The 23,789-nt window shown below is 46.5% G+C and overlaps 15 non-coding genes and 3 pseudogenes across 15 annotated transcripts; 6 read left to right on the top strand and 12 right to left on the bottom strand.

Moving 5' to 3' along the window:
- Positions 1-763: 763 nt before the first annotated feature.
- On the bottom strand, positions 764-927 carry LOC134988624 (U1 spliceosomal RNA). Its single transcript, XR_010194033.1, has one exon. It is a non-coding gene; the product is annotated as a U1 spliceosomal RNA (small nuclear RNA).
- A 692-nt stretch (positions 928-1,619) lies between these two features.
- Positions 1,620-1,761, bottom strand: LOC134988568 (U1 spliceosomal RNA; annotated as a pseudogene).
- Positions 1,762-1,913: 152 nt separating this feature from the next.
- On the bottom strand, positions 1,914-2,077 carry LOC134988569 (U1 spliceosomal RNA). Its single transcript, XR_010193985.1, has one exon. It is a non-coding gene; the product is annotated as a U1 spliceosomal RNA (small nuclear RNA).
- Positions 2,078-2,769: 692 nt separating this feature from the next.
- Positions 2,770-2,911, bottom strand: LOC134988567 (U1 spliceosomal RNA; annotated as a pseudogene).
- Positions 2,912-3,063: 152 nt separating this feature from the next.
- On the bottom strand, positions 3,064-3,227 carry LOC134988593 (U1 spliceosomal RNA). Its single transcript, XR_010194005.1, has one exon. It is a non-coding gene; the product is annotated as a U1 spliceosomal RNA (small nuclear RNA).
- A 1,304-nt stretch (positions 3,228-4,531) lies between these two features.
- Positions 4,532-4,605, top strand: TRNAN-AUU (transfer RNA asparagine (anticodon AUU)). Its single transcript has one exon. It is a non-coding gene; the product is annotated as a tRNA-Asn (tRNA).
- A 5,370-nt stretch (positions 4,606-9,975) lies between these two features.
- LOC134988614 (U5 spliceosomal RNA) lies at positions 9,976-10,091 on the bottom strand. Its single transcript, XR_010194023.1, has one exon. It is a non-coding gene; the product is annotated as a U5 spliceosomal RNA (small nuclear RNA).
- Positions 10,092-10,366: 275 nt separating this feature from the next.
- LOC134988600 (U5 spliceosomal RNA) lies at positions 10,367-10,482 on the bottom strand. Its single transcript, XR_010194010.1, has one exon. It is a non-coding gene; the product is annotated as a U5 spliceosomal RNA (small nuclear RNA).
- A 274-nt stretch (positions 10,483-10,756) lies between these two features.
- LOC134988608 (U5 spliceosomal RNA) lies at positions 10,757-10,872 on the bottom strand. The gene has a single exon (XR_010194018.1). It is a non-coding gene; the product is annotated as a U5 spliceosomal RNA (small nuclear RNA).
- Positions 10,873-11,147: 275 nt separating this feature from the next.
- On the bottom strand, positions 11,148-11,263 carry LOC134988604 (U5 spliceosomal RNA). The gene has a single exon (XR_010194013.1). It is a non-coding gene; the product is annotated as a U5 spliceosomal RNA (small nuclear RNA).
- Positions 11,264-11,537: 274 nt separating this feature from the next.
- LOC134988603 (U5 spliceosomal RNA) lies at positions 11,538-11,653 on the bottom strand. Its single transcript, XR_010194012.1, has one exon. It is a non-coding gene; the product is annotated as a U5 spliceosomal RNA (small nuclear RNA).
- Positions 11,654-11,917: 264 nt separating this feature from the next.
- Positions 11,918-12,033, bottom strand: LOC134988610 (U5 spliceosomal RNA). The gene has a single exon (XR_010194020.1). It is a non-coding gene; the product is annotated as a U5 spliceosomal RNA (small nuclear RNA).
- A 270-nt stretch (positions 12,034-12,303) lies between these two features.
- Positions 12,304-12,419, bottom strand: LOC134988607 (U5 spliceosomal RNA). Its single transcript, XR_010194016.1, has one exon. It is a non-coding gene; the product is annotated as a U5 spliceosomal RNA (small nuclear RNA).
- A 144-nt stretch (positions 12,420-12,563) lies between these two features.
- Positions 12,564-12,691, top strand: LOC134988597 (U1 spliceosomal RNA; annotated as a pseudogene).
- A 593-nt stretch (positions 12,692-13,284) lies between these two features.
- Positions 13,285-13,448, top strand: LOC134988634 (U1 spliceosomal RNA). Its single transcript, XR_010194043.1, has one exon. It is a non-coding gene; the product is annotated as a U1 spliceosomal RNA (small nuclear RNA).
- Positions 13,449-13,600: 152 nt separating this feature from the next.
- On the top strand, positions 13,601-13,763 carry LOC134988662 (U1 spliceosomal RNA). The gene has a single exon (XR_010194069.1). It is a non-coding gene; the product is annotated as a U1 spliceosomal RNA (small nuclear RNA).
- Positions 13,764-15,297: 1,534 nt separating this feature from the next.
- Positions 15,298-15,461, top strand: LOC134988642 (U1 spliceosomal RNA). Its single transcript, XR_010194051.1, has one exon. It is a non-coding gene; the product is annotated as a U1 spliceosomal RNA (small nuclear RNA).
- Positions 15,462-15,613: 152 nt separating this feature from the next.
- Positions 15,614-15,776, top strand: LOC134988577 (U1 spliceosomal RNA). The gene has a single exon (XR_010193992.1). It is a non-coding gene; the product is annotated as a U1 spliceosomal RNA (small nuclear RNA).
- The last annotated feature ends 8,013 nt before the right edge of the window (positions 15,777-23,789 follow it).

The raw sequence follows: 23,789 nt of genomic DNA, 5'->3' as shown, positions 1-23,789 counted from the left end.
ATCTCAATATCAGTGCTCAGTATCAGTGGTTACTTATTGCTGCTCAGTAATACTAGTAGTGTGTCTCTCCTGCTCAGTGTCAGTTCTCAGTAGTATCCTCATCAGTGCTCAGTATCACTGCTCATTGTCTTGTGCTGCATTGTGGTGCTCAGCATACTACAGTACATTACTAATAGTCCAGTGCTGCATCTTGCTGCTCAGTGTCAGTTCTAGTATCATCATCAGTGCTCACTATCACTGCTCATTACATTGTGGTGTTCTGTATACTACAGTAACATAGTAATATAGTAACATATAGTAATATAGTTTTTGAGGTTGAAAAGAGGCAAATTGCCCATCGTGTTCAACCTGTTTTAAGTTGTGATGATTCTACATACTTGCTGAATAATGTTTTATGACTAGTTAACTACTACAACTCATGTTACCCCCGGATTAACCATGTTGATATTTTAAGTATTATAACCTTGGATAGCTTTTTCATTCAGAAATGTATCCATTCCTTTTTTAAATCCAATTACAGAGTCCGCCATTACCACCTTCCCTGGCAGGGAATTCCACATCCTGATTGCCCTAACAGTGAAGATCATAGTATCTCACCTGGCAGGTAAGTAGGAGTTAGGCTAGAGCTGTGGAGGATTGCTGCTTGGGCACCCCCTGTCAAGTGAAGGAGATCCAACTGAGGCAGCACAAGGGAACTCTCGAAAGAAGAACAAGGCTAGAGGAAGATCTGAGACAAAGAAATCTGACTTTTACCAGAGCTGACCAGAGGAAAGCACAAACACAGTCCCCCACTACCACAAATAATGCAGTCGAGTTTCCCACATTTGGGGAAATCACAGGGGTCAGCATACCCAGAATGCAATGAATGAACCTCACCCTGGGAGAACAATCTTCATGACCAAGGTATCTCCTATGCAAAATAAGTATGATTTGGGATAGGGCTGGGGAGGGCCGCTGCTCAGGCACATCTCTGTCAAGTAAAGGAGATTCAACTGAGGCAGCACAAGGGAACTCTCATCTGGGGACAACAACTGCAGGGAGAACACATATTTTCAGATGAACATGGGAGGGCAGAAGGCTGCCTAAAACTGAAGCACCCCCAAACAACGAACCAAATGCAACTACTAGTGCAAGCATTCCTGGGGGAAGGCCTGCAGCAGATGGATTTGCATATGGTGATGTCATCCAAGCAGTGGGTCAAAGTTGGCTTCAACCCTCGTCTGCATATGAAAAGAAAAAAGGGGTGTGCAGGGCATGGCGGCCTTTTGCGGCGCTTGGATGACCCCTAGTTTGCATTAAACACCTCCACCCTCCTTCGGTGTGGGGCTCATGTTGGCTATGCCCCAGCCCCTGAAGCATTCAAGCTGATTTCTTGCAGCAGCTGGGCACTGTAACAGCTCCAGAGCTGCTCTGTAAAGCAAGTAAAAGGGTGTGGGCCCTGCAGCACTACCTGTAGTTTGCATTGTGCGTTGGAAGGCACAAAGTAAGCAGATGGGAGAAGTCAGGATAGTGCACAAGGGTATAGAAGGGAGGGGCTCAAGAAAAAAGAAGTGGAAACAGACAGCAAACTAGGCTGGAGAGAGACCTGAGACAAAGAGATCTGAATTATATGAGAGCCGACCAGGGGAAACACAAATTATGCAGTCAAGTTTCCCACATTTGGGGAAATCGCAGGGGCAGCACACCCAGAGTGCAATGGGTGAGCCTTGCCCTGGGAGAAGCATCTTCATGATCATAGTATCTCACCTGGCAGGTAAGTAGGAGTTGGGCTAGAGCTGGGGAGGGTCGCTGCTCGGGCACCCCCCTGTCAAGTGAAGGAGATCCAACTGAGGCAGCACAAGGGAACTCTCGAAAGAAGAACAAGGCTAGAGGAAGATCTGAGACAAAGAAATCTGACTTTTACCAGAGCTGACCAGAGGAAAGCACAAACACAGTCCCCCACTACCACAAATAATGCAGTTGAGTTTCCCACATTTGGGGAAATCACAGGGGTCAGCATACCCAGAATGCAATGAATGAACCTAACCCTGGGAGAACAATCTTCATGACCATGGTATCTCCTATGCAAAATAAGTATGATTTGGGATAGGGCTGGGGAGGGCCGCTGCTCAGGCACATCTCTGTCAAGTAAAGGAGATTCAACTGAGGCAGCACAAGGGAACTCTCATCTGGGGACAACAACTGCAGGGAGAACACATATTTTCAGATGAACATGGGAGGGCAGAAGGCTGCCTAATACTGAAGCACCCCCAAACAACAAACCAAATGCAACAACTAGTGCAAGCATTCCTGGGGGAAGGCCTGCAGCAGATGGATTTGAATATGGTGATGTCATCCAAGCAGTGGGTCAAAGTTGGCTTCAACCCTCGTCTGCATATGAAAAGAATAAAGGGGTGTGCAGGGCATGGCGGCCTTTTGCGGCGCTTGGATGACCCCTAGTTCGCATTAAACACCTCCACCCTCCTTCGGTGTGGGGCTCATGTTGGCTATGCCCCAGCCCCTGAAGCATTCAAGCTGATTTCTTGCAGCAGCTGGGCACTGTAACAGCTCCAGAGCTGCTCTGTAAAGCAAGTAAAAGGGTGTGGGCCCTGCAGCACTACCTGTAGTTTGTATTGTGCGTTGGAAGGCACAAAGTAAGCAGACGGGAGAAGTCAGGATAGTGCACAAGGGTATAGAAGGGAGGGGCTCAAGAAAAAAGAAGTGGAAACAGACAGCAAACTAGGCTGGAGAGAGACCTGAGACAAAGAGATCTGAATTATATGAGAGCCGACCAGGGGAAACACAAATTATGCAGTCAAGTTTCCCACATTTGGGGAAATCGCAGGGGCAGCACACCCAGAGTGCAATGGGTGAGCCTTGCCCTGGGAGAAGCATCTTCATGATCATAGTATCTCACCTGGCAGGTAAGTAGGAGTTGGGCTAGAGCTGGGGAGGGTCGCTGCTCGGGCACCCCCCTGTCAAGTGAAGGAGATCCAACTGAGGCAGCACAAGGGAACTCTCGAAAGAAGAACAAGGCTAGAGGAAGATCTGAGACAAAGAAATCTGACTTTTACCAGAGCTGACCAGAGGAAAGCACAAACACAGTCCCCCACTACCACAAATAATGCAGTTGAGTTTCCCACATTTGGGGAAATCACAGGGGTCAGCATACCCAGAATGCAATGAATTAACCTAACCCTGGGAGAACAATCTTCATGACCATGGTATCTCCTATGCAAAATAAGTATGATTTGGGATAGGGCTGGGGAGGGCCGCTGCTCAGGCACATCTCTGTCAAGTAAAGGAGATTCAACTGAGGCAGCACAAGGGAACTCTCATCTGGGGACAACAACTGCAGGGAGAACACATATTTTCAGATGAACATGGGAGGGCAGAAGGCTGCCTAAAACTGAAGCACCCCCAAACAACAAACCAAATGCAACAACTAGTGCAAGCATTCCTGGGGGAAGGCCTGCCGCAGATGGATTTGCATATGGTGATGTCATCCAAGCAGTGGGTCAAAGTTGGTTCAAACACCTTTGCAAAGTTCTATAAGTTTGATACCCTGGCTGAGGAGGACCTCCTGTTTGCTCAATCGGTGCTGCAAAGTCATCCGCACTCTCCTGCCCGTTTGGGAGCTTTGGTATAATCCCCATGGTCCTTACGGAGTCCCCAGCATCCTCTAGGACGTAAGAGAAAATAAGATTTTAAACCTACCGGTAAATCTTTTTCTCGTAGTCCGTAGAGGATGCTGGGTGCCCGTCCCAAGTGCGGTCTACTTCTGCAAGACTTGTATATAGTTATTGCTTACATAAGGGTTATATGTTAGTTTTCATCGGTCTTGGACTGATGCTATGTTGTTTTCATACTGTTAACTGGGTAGTATATCACAAGTTATACGGTGTGATTGGTGTGGCTGGTATGAATCTTGACCTTGGATTAACAAAAATCCTTTCCTCGTACTGTCCGTCTCCTCTGGGCACAGTTTCTCTAACTGAGGTATGGAGGAGGGGCATAGAGGGAGGAGCCAGTGCACACCCAGATCTAAAGTCTTTCTTAAAGTGCCCATGTCTGCTGCGGAGCCCGTCTATCCCCCATGGTCCTTACGGAGTCCCCATCATCCTCTACGGACTACGAGAAAAAAAAATTACCGGTAGGTTTAAAATGTTATTTTTTTCTCTGCAACCCACTGCTAAATTGTGCTTCCTAGCTGTTTTTTATAAAATCACTTAATTAAATCTAACTCTGATTACGTCAGAGAAGGCCAGGTACCCTACACCATAAGAGGGGGTTTGAAATTTTGACTTGTCTACTTAAAGATCACCAAAATCTGATGACAAGGTCAATTACATCCCTGGGTGGGATTGAACCACCAACCTTTTGGTTAATAGCCCATGTAAGTGCAAGAAATCCTGAAGCACTCACTCATCATGGGAAAGTACCAATGTGTTTCTTACAAAAATTCTCCAGATTATTGACTTTTTAAAGTTTTTCTAGGAAACGTTCTAGATGAATGCTTATTAGCCTTTGTCAGTATTGACTTTCGCAAGGTGTCTCTGTGGCGCAATCGGTTAGCATGTTTGGCTATTAACCAAAAGGTTGGTGGTTCAATCCCACCCAGGGATGTAATTGACCTTGTAATCAGATTTTGGTGATCTTTAAGTAGACAAGTCAAAATTTCAAAAACCCCCCTTATGGTGTAGGGTACCTGGCCTTCTCTGATGTAATCAGAGTTAGATTTGATTAAGTGATTTTATAAAAAAACAGCTAGGAAGCACAATTTAGCAGTGAGTTGCAGAGAAAAAAAATTATGCTGGCAGAAAAGTCCAATTGAGTGATTAAACAGCTCTTCATTTTCTGATTTTATGTTTATGCTAACAAATTTGCTCTCTGAAAAGTGTCCACAAAGCCAAGTCTCTGATTAACACCTTTGTAGGAATGGTTTTTCACCTATTACTGAATTAAACTTGCTTCATTGGAAAGGCATCAAAGATGCATCCTCATTTCAATGTCTACTGAAATAATACAGGTTGACACCAGGAAACGTCACTGCATCCTTGCTGCTTCCTCATGGGGAAGTCTGTTTAATGTGAAAACAAGGTGATATCTAATCAGCACACAGGTAAGGAATTAAGAAAATCTTTCTTTATGGGTGAAGATGTTTCTCACAAATTGTTGTCCCAATGCATCATTGAAATTCAAGATGGAAGATGATTTTCATATATCACTTGTACATTTTGCATTGCTCTTCTGGTGACAATGTAGTTTGTTTTTGTCAATTACCATTTCAGTAATAGGGTAAAGAAAATTAAGTGGATTTTTTAAAGAAAACAATGCTGTCAATATACTATTAAAACAAATTAAAATGATAAAAGTTATTGTACTTTAAGTAAAAATAAAAGTGCCAAAATATCAATCCCAGTTTTTGATTACTTTAATTATAAAAAAAAAAATGCACATAGCAGAGGATAGTTTCGATCAATCGACCTCTGGGTTATGGGCCCAGCATGCTTCCATTGCACTACTCTGCTGCTCATGGAAGTGTCAGAGATCCTGAAGACTAAATTGATTAAAGGCCTTAAAGTACTGGACTATAAGGAAAGACTTACTAGGCTGAATATTTATACACTAGAAAAGAGGTGCCTAAGAGGAGATATTATTAATATCTTCAAATATGTAAAGATACATAACAAAGAGTTATCAGAGGAATTATTTATTAAAAGAACACGTGGTCACTCGCTGCGACTGGAGGAAAGTTCAGAACGCAATGGAGGAAAGGTTTCTTCACTGTTAGGGCAATCAGGATGTGGAATTCCCTGCCAGGGAAGGTGGTAATGGCGGACTCTGTAATTGGATTTAAAAAAGGAATGGATACATTTCTGAATGAAAAAGCTATCCAAGGTTATAATACTTAAAATATCAACATGGTTAATCCGGGGGTAACATGAGTTATAGTAGCTAACTAGTCATAAAACATTATTCAGCAAGTATGTAGAATCATCACAACTTAAAACAGGTTGAACACGATGGGCAATTTGCCTCTATTCAACCTCAAAAACTATGTTACTATATTACTATGTTATTGTAGTATACAGAACACCACAATGCAATGAGCAGTGATAGTGAGCACTGATGAGGATACTAGAACTGACACTGAGCAGCAAGATGCAGCACTGGACTATTAGTAATGTACTGTATTATGCTGAGCAACACAATGCAGCACAAGACAATGAACAGTGATACTGAGCACTGATGAGGATACTACTGAGAACTGACACTGAGCAGGAGAGACACACTACTAGTATTACTGAGCAGCAATAAGTAACCACTGATACTGAGCACTGATATTGAGATTTCCACTGAGAGAACATAGCCACGTCCTCTCCGCTCTCTCTTCAATGCACGAGTAAAAATGGCAGCAACGCGCAGCTCTTTATATGGAATCCGAATCTCGCGAGAATCCGACAGCGGGATGATGACATTTTCCCTTGTTCAGGTTTTCCGAGTCAGGCGGGAACAACCGAGCCTGCCTCGGACCAGTGTAAACCACGTGGAGTTCGTGGGGAATTCGGTTCTCGGAGAACCGAACCCGCTCCTCTCTACCTTATACCCTATCAATTTTTTTATTTTCAATCTAAGCCCCTGCAGTTTTCTGTAAGCATCTGCTTCGCTATGATGATCAACAAGTCACAAGGGCAAACACTCAGGGTTTGAGGCGTAGATCTTAGGACCAGCTGCTACAAGCATGGCAGAGGTGTCACTATCACTGGTGACACCCAGAGAGGTGGCGAGGGAGATTGTAATGCAGTGCGCGCAGATAAGCAGTGCAATGGTAAAAAGGAGGCATGGTTTCATAGGTAGGGGCGTGGCCTGGTGGCCTGAATCTACATTTTGTTGCTCCGGGTGTCCCGGGGGTTGGGGGCTGCACCCGGGGACTAGTGTGTGAGCGGTGCTGGCTCCTGCAAAGTGACAGGGCATGGCCACCCAGCATGACGCCTCCCTTCTTGACCATGCTGTAATTGCAGTCGCACTGCAGTTCAGCGTGATCATAAAAAATGGTGTAGGCTCCTGCTGGTGCAGACTGTATGTGCGCGCAGGAAGCCGCCACCATTTTTGTGATCACAGCGGCTGAATGTGATGTCATACAGTCGCTGTGACCACGCCCCCTGTGTCTCCTCCGTTGCAGACCCCATTTTGAAGCCTTGCCCCCGCACCGCTCCATCCCTGACTTGGAAATGGAGTGTTGCTGACCCACCTCTCCCCCCTTCCCCGCCCCGATTGACAGGCAGAGGCGATCACATTCTCTGCGGGGTGCCGCAGAAAATGCAGGCACATGCGTATGCTCTTAGCAATTTTTGCAGTTGGATCGCTTATTGTGATTGCAATCCAACCTGAATCAGGCCCTATTACCTATCACAATGCGCTGCGGGCAGTACAAAATTGGGTTAATATAGAAGAAAAACCCCCAGACCTGTGCTCCTTAACTGTACCTGGTGGCTAGTGGAGCGGCTGCCCAGTAATCAGTGTCCACCGCAGTGCGCACACGGCCCACCCCCTACGGCCTCGCTCCCCTTCAGCAGCGGCCTCGTGATCCGGAAGGGTGGTGTGTGTGTGACTGACCTTAGGATGAAACCGGAGCCTCCGCTGCAGTGACCCAGCAACCAGGGCACGGGAGTATACAGCGCCGCTGGGAGTGATGAAGCTGCAGTAAAGATGTCTATTAGACCTAGCCTGCTGCAGCCCTTGTAGATTCTCATAAAACAAGTTCTTCTTTTCTTGTCAAAATTAATAGCTAAGAATAGGCTGCCTGAGGCAGGCCCCTGTTAATTGGCCTGCTACTGAAGGCACCAACTACAAACTGAGCTCCCTGTTCATGGAAGCGGGGTTATAGAGGAGAATGCACTGAGCTTCTTGGGAACAGTCAAAAGCTTTGAGCCGGTTGGTGCCTCAGATCAAGATCCTACTCTACACCCCAATGTGAATCCTTGTGGAGTCCAGTGTACCCCACAGAAGAAATTAATGTGTCACACCCATTGGCAGCAACCTTAGAATAGCTGCTGACGGGCACAATTGAGAAAGGAAGGGGGGGGGGGGGGGGACATTTGAATCCAGCACATAGATGCAATTCAAATATGTAATTCGTACCTTCCTATTTTAAAATATAATGGATGAACCTCACCCTGTGAGAACAATCTTCATGATCAAGAGATCTCATATGCAAAATAAATATGAGTTGGGATAGGGCTGGGGAGGGCTGCTCGGGCAGCACCTCCCCCGTCAAGTTAAGGAGATTCAACTGAGGAAGCACAAGGGAACTCTCGTCTGGGGACAACAACTGCAGGGAGACCACATCTTTTCAGATGAACATGGGAGGGCGGAAGGCTGCCTAATACTGAAGCACCATATGCAACAACTAGTACAAGCATTCCTGGGGGAAGGTCTGCAGCAGACGGATTTGCATACGGTGATGTTATCCAAGCAGTGGGCCAAAGTTGACTGGAACCCTCATCTGCATATGAAAAGAGAAAAGGGGCATGCAGGGCATGGCGGCCTTTTGCAGTGCTTGGATGACCCCTAGTTCACATTAAACACCCCCACCCTCCTTTGGTGTGGGGCTCATGTTGGCCATGCCCCATCCCCTGAAGCATTCAAGCTGATTTCTTGCAGCAGCTGGGCACTGTAACAGCTCCAGAGCTGTTCTGTAAGGCAAGTAAAAGGGTGTGGGCCCTGCAGCACCACCTGTAGTTCGCATTGTGCGTTGGAAGGCACAAAGTAAGCAGACGGGAGGAGAAGTCAGGATAGTGCGCAAGGGCATTCTTTTCTCTTAGTCCGTAGAGGATGCTGGGGTCACATTAAGAACCATGGGGTATAGACGGGATCCGCAAGAGACATGGGCACTTTAAGACTTTCAAAGGGTGTGAACTGGCTCCTCCCTCTATGCCCCTCCTCCAGACTCCAGTTATAGGAACTGTGCCCAGGGAGACGGACATTTCGAGGAAAGGATTTATTGTTAAACTAAGGTGAGCATCTTACCAGCTCACACCTTAAACATGCCGCAGAACGTGGCATTCAACAGAACACAAGCCAACGGCATGAACAATTGCAGCAAAAAGCTGACCAGAACCATAACACAACATGTGTATAACCACAAGTAATAACTGCAGACACAGTATGGACTGGGACGGGTGCCCAGCATCCTCTACAGACTAAGAGAAAAGGATTTACCGGTAGGTATTAAAATCCTATTTTCTCATACGACCTAGAGGATGCTGGGGTCACATTAAGAACCATGGGGTTATACCAAAGCTCTTGAACGGGTGGGAGAGTGCGTACGACTCTGCAGCACCGAATGACCCAACTTAAGGTTATCATCAGCCAAGGTATCAAACTTGTAAAACTTAGCAAAAGTGTTTACTAAATAGCTGCTCGGCAAAGTTGCAATGCCGAGACTCCCCGACCAGCTGCCAAGGATGAACCCACCTTTCTAGTAGAATGGGTCTTCACCTACTTCAGTAACGGCAATCCTGCCGTGGAACGAGCATGCTGAATCTTACCACAGATCCAGCGCATAATGGTCTGCATGGAAGCAGGACACCAAATCCTGTTGGGAGCATACAGGACAAACAGAGCCTCTGTTTTCCTAATCTGAACCGTTCTGGTGACATACATTTTCAAAGTTCTGACCACAGCCAGAGACTTTGACTCAACGAAGGTGTCAGTGGCCAAAGGCACCATGTGGAAAGATGAACCACCTTCGGCAGAAATTGTTGACGTGTCCTCAATTCTGCTCTATCTTCATGAAAGATCAAATAAAGGCTCTTGTGATACTGCATGGTTTGTACTGTTTTCCATGTGCTCCCAGACCTTTAAGCAAGTAGCATGGTCAAGAAAGTTCTGTTTGAAAAGAAACAACATTTACTGTCATTGTTATGCAAATAAACTTACATTAAAGCTAACAAGAAAGCACACTCGTTCTGTCTTTAAACTGATAAAAGAAACCCCAATAATATGGGGCATGCAAAAATTGAGATAAAACTCAGTTTTGCTCCTCTCCACGGAAATCTTTAATAAAAGGCGAAATATTTGTTAGTTCTGAAGAGAAACCAGAGCATGACCAAGATTCCACCTGTCGCCTGAGTGCCATGCCAGCAGTTCTCATTCAGCTGAAAGTGAGCACCCAATTTGAATGAAAGAAAGCAGATTTCTCACCAGGCTTCCCCTTGCTATAAACATGGTTTGTACTCTTTTCCATGAGCTCCCAGATCTTTCAAGCAATTAGTGTGGTCAAGAAAGTTCTGTTTGAAAAGAAACAAACATTTACTGTCATTTCTATGCAAATGAGCTTACATTAAAGCACACTCGTTCTATCTTTAAACCGATAAAATAAAACCCCAATAAGATGGGGCATGCAAAAATTGAGATAAAACTCAGTTTTGCTCCTCTCCACGGAAATCTTTAGTAAAAGGCGAAAGATTTGTTCGTTCTGAAGAGAAACCAGAACATGACCAAGATTCCACCTGTCGCCTGAGTGCCATGCCAGCAGTCCTCATTCAGCTCAAAGTGAGCACCCAATTTGAAAGAAAGAAAGCAGATTTCTCACCAGGCTTCCCCTTGCTATAAACATGGTTTGTACTCTTTTCCATGTGCTCCCAGATCTTTCAAGCAATTAGTATAGTCAAGAAAGTTCTGTTTGAAAAGAAACAAACATTTACTGTCATTTCTATGCAAATGAGCTTACATTAAAGCACACTCGTTCTATCTTTAAACCGATAAAAGAAACCCCAATAAGACGGAGCATGCAAAAATTGAGATAAAACTCAGTTTTGCTCCTCTCCACGGAAATCTTTAGTAAAAGGCGAAAGATCTGTTCGTTTTGAAGAGAAACCAGAGCATGACCAAGATTCCACCTGTCGCCTGAGTGCCATGCCAGCAATCCTCATTCAGCTCAAAGTGAGCACCCAATTTGAAAGAAAGAAAGCAGATTTCTCACCAGGCTTCCCCTTGCTATAAACATGGTTTGTACTCTTTTCCATGTGCTCCCAGATCTTTCAAGCAATTAGTGTGGTCAAGAAAGTTCTGTTTGAAAAGAAACAAACATTTACTGTCATTTCTATGCAAATGAGCTTACATTAAAGCACACTCGTTCTATCTTTAAACCGATAAAATAAAATCCCAATAAGATGGGGCATGCAAAAATTGAGATAAAACTCAGTTTTGCTCCTCTCCACGGAAATCTTTAGTAAAAGGCGAAAGATTTGTTCGTTCTGAAGAGAAACCAGAACATGACCAAGATTCCACCTGTCGCCTGAGTGCCATGCCAGCAGTCCTCATTCAGCTCAAAGTGAGCACCCAATTTGAAAGAAAGAAAGCAGATTTCTCACCAGGCTTCCCCTTGCTATAAACATGGTTTGTACTCTTTTCCATGTGCTCCCAGATCTTTCAAGCATTTAGTATAGTCAAGAAAGTTCTGTTTGAAAAGAAACAAACATTTACTGTCATTTCTATGCAAATGAGCTTACATTAAAGCACACTCGTTCTATCTTTAAACCGATAAAAGAAACCCCAATAAGACGGAGCATGCAAAAATTGAGATAAAACTCAGTTTTGCTCCTCTCCACGGAAATCTTTAGTAAAAGGCGAAAGATCTGTTCGTTTTGAAGAGAAACCAGAGTATGACTAAGATTCCACCTGTCGCCTGAGTGCCATGCCAGCAGTCCTCATTCAGCGCAAAGTGAGCACCCAATTTGAAAGAAAGAAAGCAGATTTCTCACCAGGCTTCCCCTTGCTATAAGCATGGTTTGTACTCTTTTCCATGTGCTCCCAGATCTTTCAAGCAATTAGAATGGTCAAGAAAGTTCTGCTTGAAAAGAAACAGACATTTATAGTCATTGTTATGCAAATAAACTTACATTAAAGCTAACAAGAAACTGATAAAAGAAACCCCAATAATATGGGGCATGCAAAAATTGAGATAAAACTCAGTTTTGCTCCTCTCCACAGAAATCTTTAATAAAAGGCGAAAGATTTGTTCGTTCTGAAGAGAAACCAGAGCATGACCAAGATTCCACCTGTCGCCTAAATGCTGTGCCAGCAGTCCTCATTCAGATCAAAGTGAGCGCCCAACTTGAAAGTAAGCAGATTTCTCACCTGGCTTCTCCTTGCTATAAGCATGGTTTGTACTGTATTCCATGTGCTCCCAGATCTTTCAAGCAAGTAGCATGGTCAAGAAAGTTCTGTTTGAAAAGAAACAAACATTTACTGTCATTTCTATGCAAATGAGCTAACATTAAAGCACACTCATTCTATCTTTAAACCGATAAAAGAAACCCCAAAAAGATGGGGCATGCAAAAATTGAGATAAAACTCGGTTTTGCTCCTCTCCACGGAAATCTTTAATAAAAGGCGAAAGATTTGTTCGTTCTGAAGAGAAACCAGAGCATGACCAAGATTTTTATCTGAAAATATGTGTTCTCCCTGCAGTTGTTGTCCCCAGATGAGAGTTCCCTTGTGCTGCCTCAGTTGAATCTCCTTTACTTGACAGAGATGTGCCTGAGCAGCGGCCCTCCCCAGCCCTATCCCAAATCATACTTATTTTGCATAGGAGATACCATGGTCATGAAGATTGTTCTCCCAGGGTGAGGTTCATTCATTGCATTCTGGGTATGCTGACCCCTGTGATTTTCCCAAATGTGGGAAACTCGCTTTTATACCCTTGTGCACTATCCTGACTTCTCCTCCTGTCTGCTTACTTTGTGCCTTCCAATGCACAATGCAAACTACAGGTAGTGCTGCAGGGCCCACACCCTTTTACTTGCCTTACAGAGCAGCTCAGGAGCTGATACAGTGCCAAGCTGCTGCAAGAAATCAGCTTGAATGCTTCAGGGGATGGGGCATGGCCAACATGAGCCCCACACCGAAGGAGGGTGGGGGTGTTTAATGCGAACTAAGGGTCATCCAAGCGCCGCAAAAGGCCGCCATGCCCTGCATACCCCTTTTCTCTTTTCATATGCAGATGAGGGTTCCAGCCAACTTTGGCCCACTGCTTGGATGACATCACCGTATGCAAATCCGTCTTCTGTAGAACTTCCCCCAGGAATGCTTGCACTAGTTGTTGCATTTGGTTTGTTGTTTGGGGGTGCTTCAGTATTAGGCAGCCTTCTGCCCTCCCATGTTCATCTGAAAATATGTGTTCTCCCTGCAGTTGTTGTCCCCAGATGAGAGTTCCCTTGTGCTGCCTCAGTTGAATCTCCTTTACTTGACAGAGATGTGCATGAGCAGCGGCCCTCCCCAGCCCTATCCCAAATCATACTTATTTTGCATAGGAGATACCATGGTCATGAAGATTGTTCTCCCAGGGTGAGGTTCATTCATTGCATTTTGGGTATGCTGACCCCTGTGATTTACCCAAATGTGGGAAACTCGACTGCATTATTTGTGGTAGTGGGGGACTGTGTTTGTGCTTTCCTCTGGTCAGCTCTGTTAAAACTCAGATTTCTTTGTCTCAGATTTTCCTCTAGCCTTGTTCTTCTTTCGAGAGTTCCCTTGTGCTGCCTCAGGTGGATCTCCTTCACTTGACAGGGGGGTGCCCGAGCAGCAACCCTCCCCAGCTCTAGCCCAACTCCTACTTACCTGCCAGGTGAGATACTATGATCAGGAAGGTGCTTCTCCCAGGGCAAGGCTCACCCATTGCACTCTGGGTGTGCTGCTCCTACGATTTCCCCAAATGTGGGACACTTGACTGCATAATTTGTGTTTCCTCTGGTCGGCTCTCGTATAATTCAGATCTCTTTGTCTCAGGTCTTTCTCCAGCCTAGTTTGCTGTCTGTTTCCACTTCTTTTATCTTGAGCCCCTCCCTTCTATACCCTTGTGCACTATCCTGACTTCTCCTCCCGTCTGCTTACTTTGTGCCTTCCAATGCACAATGCAAACTACAGGTAGTGCTGCAGGGCCCACACAATCTTTTACTTGCCTTAAAGAGCAGCTCTGGAGCTGTTACAGTGCCCAGCTGCTGCAAGAAATCAGCTTGAATGCTTCAGGGGATGGGGCATGGAACCTTCAGGGGATGGGGCATGGAACCTTCCTGGTTCCTCTGTAGGGACCAGGAAGGTCCCTACAGAGGAATTTCAGCTGGGTCGTTTTCTGCACTTCCTACAGTCGGGAGTGACTATGGGCCTAAAAATTGGGTTCCATTAAGGTCCAGATTTCGGCTCTGTCGATTTTCTTCCAGAAAGAACTGGCTTCACTGCCTGAAGTTCAGACATTTGTAAAGGGAGTGCTACATATTCAGCCCCTTTTGTGCCTCCTTTGGCACCTTGGGATCTCAACGTGGTGTTGAGTTTCCTGAAATCACATTGGTTTGAGCCACTTAAAACTGTGGATTTGAAATATCTCACATGGAAAAAAGTGGTCATGGTTCCAAAGGTGGGTGGGGGTGTTTAATGCGAACTAGGGGTAATCCAAGCACCGCAAAAGGCCGCCATGCCCTGCACGCCCCTTTTCTCTTTTCATATGCAGATGAGGGTTGAAGCCAACTTTGACCCACTGCTTGGATGACATCACCATATGCAAATCCATCTGCTGCATGCACTAATGCTTGCACTAGTTGTTGCATTTGGGCCCTCATTCCGAGTTGTTCGCTCGCAAGGCGATTATAGCAGAGTTACACACGCTAAGCCGCCGCCTACTGGGAGTGAATCTAAACATCTTAAATGTGCGACCGATGTATTCGCAATATTGCGATCAAAACCGAGTTAGCAGTTTCTGAGTAACTCCAGACTTACTCTGCCTGTGCGATCAATTCAGTGCTTTTCGGTCCCGGCTGACGTCATAAACACACCCAGCGTTCGCCCAAGCACTCCCACCGTTTCTCCAGACACGCCTGCGTTTTTTCCGGAAACGGTAGCGTTTCCAGCCACACGCCCCTAAAACGCCGTACATCCGCCCAGTAACACCCATTTCCTGTCAATCACAATGCGTTCTCCGGAGCGACGAAAAAGCCGTGAGTAAAATTACTTTCTTCTTAGTAAAGTTACTTGACGCATGCGCAGTGCGAACATTACGCATGCGCACTAAGAGAATTCTCACTGCGATGCGATGAAAAATACCGAGCGAACAACTCGGAATGAGGGCCTTGGTTTGTTGTTTGGGGGTGCTTCAGTATTAGGCAGCCTTCTGCCCTCCCATGTTCATCTGAAAATATGTGTTCTCCCTGCAGTTGTTGTCCCCAGATGAGAGTTCCCTTGTGCTGCCTCAGTTGAATCTCCTTTACTTGACAGAGATGTGCCTGAGCAGCGGCCCTCCCAGCCCTATCCCAAATCATACTTATTTTGCATAGGAGACACCATGGTCATGAAGATTGTTCACCCAGGGTGAGGTTCATTCATTGCATTCTGGGTATGCTGACCCCTGTGATTTCCCCAAATGTGGGAAACTCGCCTGCATTTTTTGTGGTAGTGGGGGACTGTGTTTGTGTTTTCCTCTGGTCAGCTCTGGTAAAAGTCAGATTTCTTTGTCTCATATATTCCTCTAGCCTTGTTCTTCTTTCGAGAGTTCCCTTGTGCTGCCTCAGTTGGATCTCCTTCACTTGACAGGGGGGTGCCCGAGCAGTGACCCTCCCCAGCTCTAGCCCAACTCCTACTTACCTGCCAGGTGAGATACTATGATCATGAAGGTGCTTCTCCCAGGGCAAGGCTCACCCATTGCACTCTGGGTGTGCTGCTCCTGTGATTTCCCCAAATGTGGGAAACTTGATTGCATAATTTGTGTTTCCCCTGGTCGGCTCTCGTATAATTCAGATCTCTTTGTCTCAGGTCTCTCTCCAGCCTAGTTTGCTGTCTGTTTCCACTTCTCTTTTCTGGAGCCACTCCCTTCTATGCCCTTGCGCACTATCCTGACTTCTCCCGTCTGCTTACTTTGTGCCTTCCAACGCACAATGCGAACTACAGGTAGTGCTGCAGGGCCCACACCCTTTTAGTTGCCTTACAGAGCAGCTCTGGAGCTGTTACAGTGCCCAGCTGCTGCAAGAAATCAGCTTGAATGCTTCAGGGGCTGGGGCATAGCCAACATGAGCCCCACACCAAAGGAGGGTGGGGGTGTTTAATGCGAACTAGGGGTCATCCAAGCACCGCAAAAGGCCGCCATGCCCTGCATGCCCCTTTTCTCTTTTCATATGCAGATGAGGGTTCCAGCCAACTTTGGCCCACTGCTTGGATGACATCACCGTATGCAAATCCGTCTGCTGCAGACCTTCCCCCAGGAATGCTTGTACTAGTTGTTGCATATGGTTTGATATTTGATGGTGCTTCAGTATTAGGCAGCCTTCCGCCCTCCCATGTTCATCTGAAAAGATGTGGTCTCCCTGCAGTTGTTGTCCCCAGACGAGAGTTCCCTTGTGCTTCCTCAGTTGAATCTCCTTAACTTGATGGGGGAGGGGCTGCCCGAGCAGCCACCCTCCCCAGCCCTATCCCAACTCATACTTATTTTGCATATGAGATCTCTTGATCATGAAGATTGTTCTCACAGGGTGAAGTTCATCCATTATATTTTAAAATAGGAAGGTACAAATTACATATTTGAATTGCATCTATGTGCTGGATTCAAATGTCCCCCCCCCCCCTTCCTTTCTCAATTGTGCCCATCAGCAGCTATTCTAAGGTTGCTGCCAATGGGTGTGACACATTAATTTCTTCTGTGGGGTACACAGGACTCCACAAGGATTCACATTGGGGTGTAGAGTAGGATCTTGATCTGAGGCACCAACCGACTCAAAGCTTTTGACTGTTCCCAAGATGCTCAGCGCATCCTCCTCTATAACCCCGCTTCCATGAACAGGGAGCTCAGTTTGTAGTTGGTGCCTTCAGTAGCAGGCCACTTAACAGGGGCCTGCCTCAGGAAGCCAATTCTTAGCTATTCATTTTGACAAGAAAAGAAGAACTTGTTTTATGAGAATCTACAAGGGCTGCAGCAGGCTAGGTCTAATAGACATCTTTACTGCAGCTTCATCACTCCCAGCGGCGCTGTATACTCCCGTGCCCTGGTTGCTGGGTCACTGCAGCGGAGGCTCCGGTTTCTTCCTAAGGTCAGTCACACACACACCGCCCTTCCGGATCACGAGGCCGCTGATGAAGGGGAGCGTGGCCGTAGGGGGTGGACCGTGTGCGCACTGGCGTGGACACTGATTACTGGGCAGCCGCTCCACTAGCCACCAGGTACAGTTAAGGAGCACAGGTCTGGGGGTTTTTCTCCTATATTAAACCAATTTTGTACTGCCCGCAGCGCATTGTGATAGGTAATAGGGCCTGATTCAGGTTGGATTGCAATCACAATAAGTGATCCAACTGCAAAAATTGCTAAGAGCATACGCATGTGCCTGCATTTTCTGCGGCACCCCGCAGAGAATGCGATCGCCTCTGCCTGTCAATCGGGGCAGGGGGGGAGAGGGGGGTCAGCAACACTCCATTTCCAAGTCAGGGATGGAGCGGTGCGGGGGCAAGGCTTCAAAATGGGGTCTGCAATGGAGGAGACACAGGGGGCGTGGTCACAGCAGCTGTATGACATCACATTCAGCCGCTGTGATCACAAAAATGGTGGCGGCTTCCTGCGCGCACATACAGTCTGCACCAGAAGGAGGCTACACCATTTTTTATGATCACGCTGAACTGCAGTGCGACTGCAATTACAGCATGGTCAAGAAGGGAGGCGTCATGCTGGGTGGCCATAAGAGATGAGCGGGTTCGGTTCCTCGGAATCCGAACCCGCCCGAACTTCACCCTTTTTTGCTCGGGTCCGAGCAGACTCGGATCCTCTCGCCTTGCTCGGTTAACCCGAGCGCGCCCGAACGTCATCATCCCGCTGTCGGATTCTCACGAGACTTGGATTCTATATAAGGAGCCGCGCGTCGCCGCCATTTTCACACGTGCATTGAGATTGATAGGGAGAGGACGTGGCTGGCGTCCTCTCCGTTTAGATTAGAAGATAGAGACGAGTGACATTTGATTTACTACTAATTTGGGGAGCAGTTGAACTTGTCAGGAGTACTCAGTAGTGCAGAGTTTTGCTGATAGTGACCACCAGTTTTATTATTTATAATCCGTTCTCTGCCTGAAAAAAAACGATACACATACCATATCTGTGCTCAGCCTCAGTGTGCTGCATGATATATCATCTATGTATATCTGACTGTGCTGAGTGCTCACTGCTCACACAGCTTAATTGTGGGGGAGACTGGGGAGCAGTTATAGCAGGAGTACAGTGCACACTTTTGCTGCCAGTGTGACCACCAGTATATTGTCTGCCTGAAAAAGTTAAACACTCCTGTGGTGTTTTTTTTTTATTCTATAAATGCATTCTGCTGACAGTGTCCAGCAGGTCCGTCATACATATATTATATAAATATTTACCTGCAGTAGTGTTATATTTTTTTTTTCATCTTTATCATCTCTATATTAGCAGACGCAGTACGGTAGTCCACGGCTGTGGCTATCTCTGTGTCGTCAGTGCTCGTCCATAATTGTATACCTACCTACCTGTGGTGGGTTTTTTTTTTTATCTTCTTCATACTAGTAGTTTAGCAGTCTGCTGACAGTGTCCACCAGGTCCGTCATTATATTATATACCTACAGTAGTAATATATTTATTATATTATCTATACTAGCAGATGCAGTACGGTAGTCCACGGCTGTACCTACCTCTGTGTCGTCAGTGCTCGTCCATAATTGTATACCTACCTGTGGTGGGGTTTTTTTTTCTATCTTCTTCATACTAGTAGTTTAGGAGTCTGCTGACAGTGTCCACCAGGTCCGTCATTATATTATATACCTACAGTAGTAATATATTTAGTATATTATCTATACTAGCAGACGCAGTACGGTAGTCCACGGCTGTACCTACCTCTGTGTCGTCACTCGTCCATAATTGTATACCTAACTGTGGTGGTTTTTTTTTTCTATCTTCTTCATACTAGTAGTTTAGCAGTCTGCTGACAGTGTCCACCAGGTCCGTCATTATATTATATATACCTACAGTAGTTATATATATTTTTTTTTATATCATTAATTATCATCTCTATACTAGCAGACGCAGTACGGTAGGCCACGGCTGTGGCTATCTCTGTGTCGTCAGTGCTCGTCCATAATTGTATACCTACCTACCTGTGGTGGAAGTTTTTTTCTATCTTCTTCATACTAGTAGTTTAGCAGTCTGCTGACAGTGTCCACCAGGTCCGTCATTATATTATATATACCTACAGTAGTTATATATATATATTTTTTATATCATTAATTATCATCTCTATACTAGCAGACGCAGTACGGTAGTCCACGGCTGTAGCTACCTCTGTGTCGTCAGTCACTCGTCATCCATAAGTATACTAGTATCCATCCATCTCCATTGTTTACCTGAGGTGCCTTTTAGTTGTGCCTATTAAAATATGGAGAACAAAAATGTTGAGGTTCCAAAAATAGGGAAAGATCAAGATCCACTTCCACCTCGTGCTGAAGCTGCTGCCACTAGTCATGGCCGAGACGATGAAATTCCATCAACGTCGTCTGCCAAGGCCGATGCCCAATGTCATAGTACAGAGCATGTAAAATCCAAAACACAAAAGATCAGTAAAAAAATGACTCAAAAATCTAAATAAAAATCGTCGGAGGAGAAGCGTAAACTTGCCAATATGCCATTTACCACACGGAGTGGCAAGGAACGGCTGAGGCCCTGGCCTATCTTCATGGCTAGTGGTTCAGCTTCACATGAGGATGGAAGCACTCAGCCTCTCGCTAGAAAAATGAAAAGACTTAAGCTGGCAAAAGCACAGCAAAGAACTGTGCGTTCTTCAAAATCACAAATCCACAAGGAGAGTCCAATTGTGTCGGTTGCGATGCCTGACCTTCCCAACACTGGACGTGAAGAGCATGCACCTTCCACCATTTGCACGCCCCCTGCAAGTGCTGGAAGGAGCACCCGCAGTCCAGTTCCTGATAGTCAGATTGAAGATGTCAGTGTTGAAGTACACCAGGATGAGGAGAATATGGGTGTTGCTGGCACTGGGGAGGAAATTGACAAGGAGGATTCTGATGGTGAGGTGGTTTGTTTAAGTCAGGCACCCGGCGAGACACCTGTTGTCCGTGGGAGGAATATGGCCATTGACATGCCTGGTGAAAATACCAAAAAAATCAGCTCTTCGGTGTGGAAGTATTTCAACAGAAATGCGGACAACAGGTGTCAAGCCGTGTGTTGCCTTTGTCAAGCTGTAATAAGTAGGGGTAAGGACGTTAACCACCTCGGAACATCCTCCCTTATACGTCACCTGCAGCGCATTCATCATAAGTCAGTGACAAGTTCAAAAACTTTGGGCGACAGCGGAAGCAGTCCACTGACCAGTAAATCCCTTCCTCTTGTAACCAAGCTCACGCAAACCACCCCACCAACTCCCTCAGTGTCAATTTCCTCCTTCCCCAGGAATGCCAATAGTCCTGCAGGCCATGTCACTGGCAATTCTGACGAGTTCTCTCCTGCCTGGGATTCCTCCGATGCATCCTTGAGTGTAACGCCTACTGCTGCTGGCGCTGCTGTTGTTGCTGCTGGGAGTCGATGGTCATCCCAGAGGGGAAGTCGTAAGACCACTTTTACTACTTCCACCAAGCAATTGACTGTCCAACAGTCCTTTGCGAGGAAGATGAAATATCACAGCAGTCATCCTGCTGCAAAGCGGATAACTGAGGCCTTGGCATCCTGGGCAGTGAGAAACGTGGTTCCGGTATCCATCATTACTTCAGAGCCAACTATAGACTTGATTGAGGTACTGTGTCCCCGGTACCAAATACTATCTAGGTTCCATTTCTCTAGGCAGGCGATACCGAAAATGTACACAGACCTCAGAAAAAGACTCACCAGTGTCCTAAAAAATGCAGTTGTACCCAATGTCCACTTAACCACGGACATGTGGACAAGTGGAGCAGGGCAGACTCAGGACTATATGACTGTGACAGCCCACTGGGTAGATGTATTGACTCCCGCCGCAAGAACAGCAGCGGCGGCACCAGTAGCAGCATCTCGCAAACGCCAACTCTTTCCTAGGCAGGCTACGCTTTGTATCACCGCTTTCCAGAATACGCACACAGATGAAAACCTCTTACGGCAACTGAGGAAGATCATCACAGAATGGCTTACCCCAATTGGACTCTCCTGTGGATTTGTGGCATCGGACAACGCCAGCAATATTGTGCGTGCATTATATCTGGGCAAATTCCAGCACGTCCCATGTTTTGCACATACCTTGAATTTGGTGGTGCAGAATTATTTAAAAAACGACAGGGGCGTGCAAGAGATGCTGTCGGTGGCCACAAGAATTGCGGGACACTTTCGGCGTACAGGCACCACGTACAGAAGACTGGAGCAACACCAAAAACGCCTGAACCTGCCCTGCCATCATCTGAAGCAAGAAGTGGAAACGAGGTGGAATTCAACCCTCTATATGCTTCAGAGGATGGAGGAGCAGCAAAAGGCCATTCAAGCCTATACATCTGACCACGATATAGGAGGTGGAATGCACCTGTCTCAAGCGCAGTGGAGAATGATTTCAACGTTGTGCAAGGTTCTGCAACCTTTTGAACTTGCCACACGTGAAGTCAGTTCAGACACTGCCAGCCTGAGTCAGGTCATTCCCATCATCAGGCTTTTGCAGAAGAAGCTGGAGACATTGAAGGAGGAGCTAAGACAGAGCGATTCCGCTAGGCATGTGGGACTTGTGGATGGAGCCCTTCATTCGCTTAACCAGGATTCACGGGTGGTCAATCTGTTGAAATCAGAGCACTACATTTTGGCCACCGTGCTCGATCCTAGATTTAAAACCTACGTTGTATCTCTCTTTCCGGCAGACACAAGTCTGCAGGGGTTCAAAGACCTGCTGGTGAGAAAATTATCAAGTCAAGCGGAACTTGATCGGTCAACAGCTCCTCCTTCACAGTCTCCCGCAATTGGGGGTGCGAGGAAAAGGCTCAGAATTCCGAGCCCACCCGCTGGCGGTGATGCAGGGCAGTCTGGAGCGACTGCTGATGCTGACATCTGGTCCGGACTGAAGGACCTGCCAACGATTACGGACATGTCGTCTACTGTCACTGCATATGATTCTCTCACCATTGAAAGAATGGTGGAGGATTATATGAGTGACCGCATCCAAGTAGGCACGTCAGACAGTCCGTACGTATACTGGCAGGAAAAAGAGGCAATTTGGAGGCCCTTGCACAAACTGGCTTTATTCTACCTAAGTTGCCCTCCCACAAGTGTGTACTCCGAAAGAGTGTTTAGTGCCGCCGCTCACCTTGTCAGCAATCGGCGTACGAGGTTACTTCCAGAAAATGTGGAGAAGATGATGTTCATTAAAATGAATTATAATCAATTGCTCCGTGGAGACATTGACCAGCAGCAATTGCCTCCACAAAGTATACAGGGAGCTGAGATGGTGGATTCCAGTGGGGACGAATTGATAATCTGTGAGGAGGGGGATGTACACGGTGATGAATCGGAGGATGATGATGAGGTGGACATCTTGCCTCTATAGAGCCAGTTTGTGCAAGGAGAGATTTATTGCTTCTTTTTTGGTGGGGGTCCAAACCAACCCGTCATTTCAGTCACAGTCGTGTGGCAGACCCTGTCACTGAAATGATGGGTTGGTTAAAGTGTGCATGTCCTGTTTATACAACATAAGGGTGGGTGGGAGGGCCCAAGGCAATTCCACCTTGCACCTCTTTTTTCCTTTATTTTTCTTTGCGTCATGTGCTGTTTGGGGCGTGTTTTTTGGAAGGGCCATCCTGCGTGACACTGCAGTGCCACTCCTAGATGGGCCAGGTGTTTGTGTCGGCCACTTGGGTCGCTGAGCTTAGTCACACAGCTACCTCATTGCGCCTCTTTTTTTCTTTGCGTCATGTGCTGTTTGGGGAGTGTTTTTTGGAAGGGCCATCCTGCGTGACACTGCAGTGACACTCCTAGATGGGCCAGGTGTTTGTGTCGTCCACTTGGGTCGCTGAGCTTAGTCACACAGCTACCTCATTGCGCCACTTTTTTTCTTTGCGTCATGTGCTGTTTGGGGAGTGTTTTTTGGAAGGGCCATCCTGCGTGACACTGGAGTGCCACTCCTAGATGGGCCAGGTGTTTGTGTCGGCCACTTGGGTCGCTGAGCTTAGTCACACAGCTACCTCATTGCGCCTCTTTTTTTCTTTGCGTCATGTGCTGTTTGGGGAGTGTTTCTGGAAGGGCCATCCTGCGTGACACTGCAGTGCCACTCCTAGATGGGCCAGGTGTTTGTGTCGGCCACTTGGGTCGCTGAGCTTAGTCACACAGCTACCTCATTGCGCCTCTTTTTTTCTTTGCGTCATGTGCTGTTTGGGGAGTGTTTTTTGGAAGGGCCATCCTGCGTGACACTGCAGTGCCACTCCTAGATGGGCCAGGTGTTTGTGTCGGCCACTTGGGTCGCTGAGCTTAGTCACACAGCTACCTCATTGCGCCTCTTTTTTTCTTTGCGTCATGTGCTGTTTGGGGAGTGTTTTTTGGAAGGGCCATCATGCGTGACACTGCAGTGCCACTCCTAGATGGGCCAGGTGTTTGTGTCGGCCACTTGGGTCACTGAGCTTAGTCATCCAGCGACCTCGGTGCAAATTTTAGGACTAAAAATAATATTGTGAGGTGTGAGGTGTTAAGAATAGACTGAAAATTAGTGGAAATTATGGTTATTGAGGTTAATAATACTTTGGGATCAAAATGACTCCCAAATTCTATGATTTAAGCTGTTTTTTAGGGTTTTTTGAAAAAAACACCC

The sequence above is a fragment of the Pseudophryne corroboree genome, unplaced genomic scaffold (assembly GCF_028390025.1).
Source record: "Pseudophryne corroboree isolate aPseCor3 unplaced genomic scaffold, aPseCor3.hap2 scaffold_1082, whole genome shotgun sequence".
Classification (NCBI taxonomy): domain Eukaryota; kingdom Metazoa; phylum Chordata; class Amphibia; order Anura; family Myobatrachidae; genus Pseudophryne; species Pseudophryne corroboree.
Note: the sequence above shows the minus strand (reverse complement) of the source record. Positions and strands in the feature narration are given on the sequence as shown.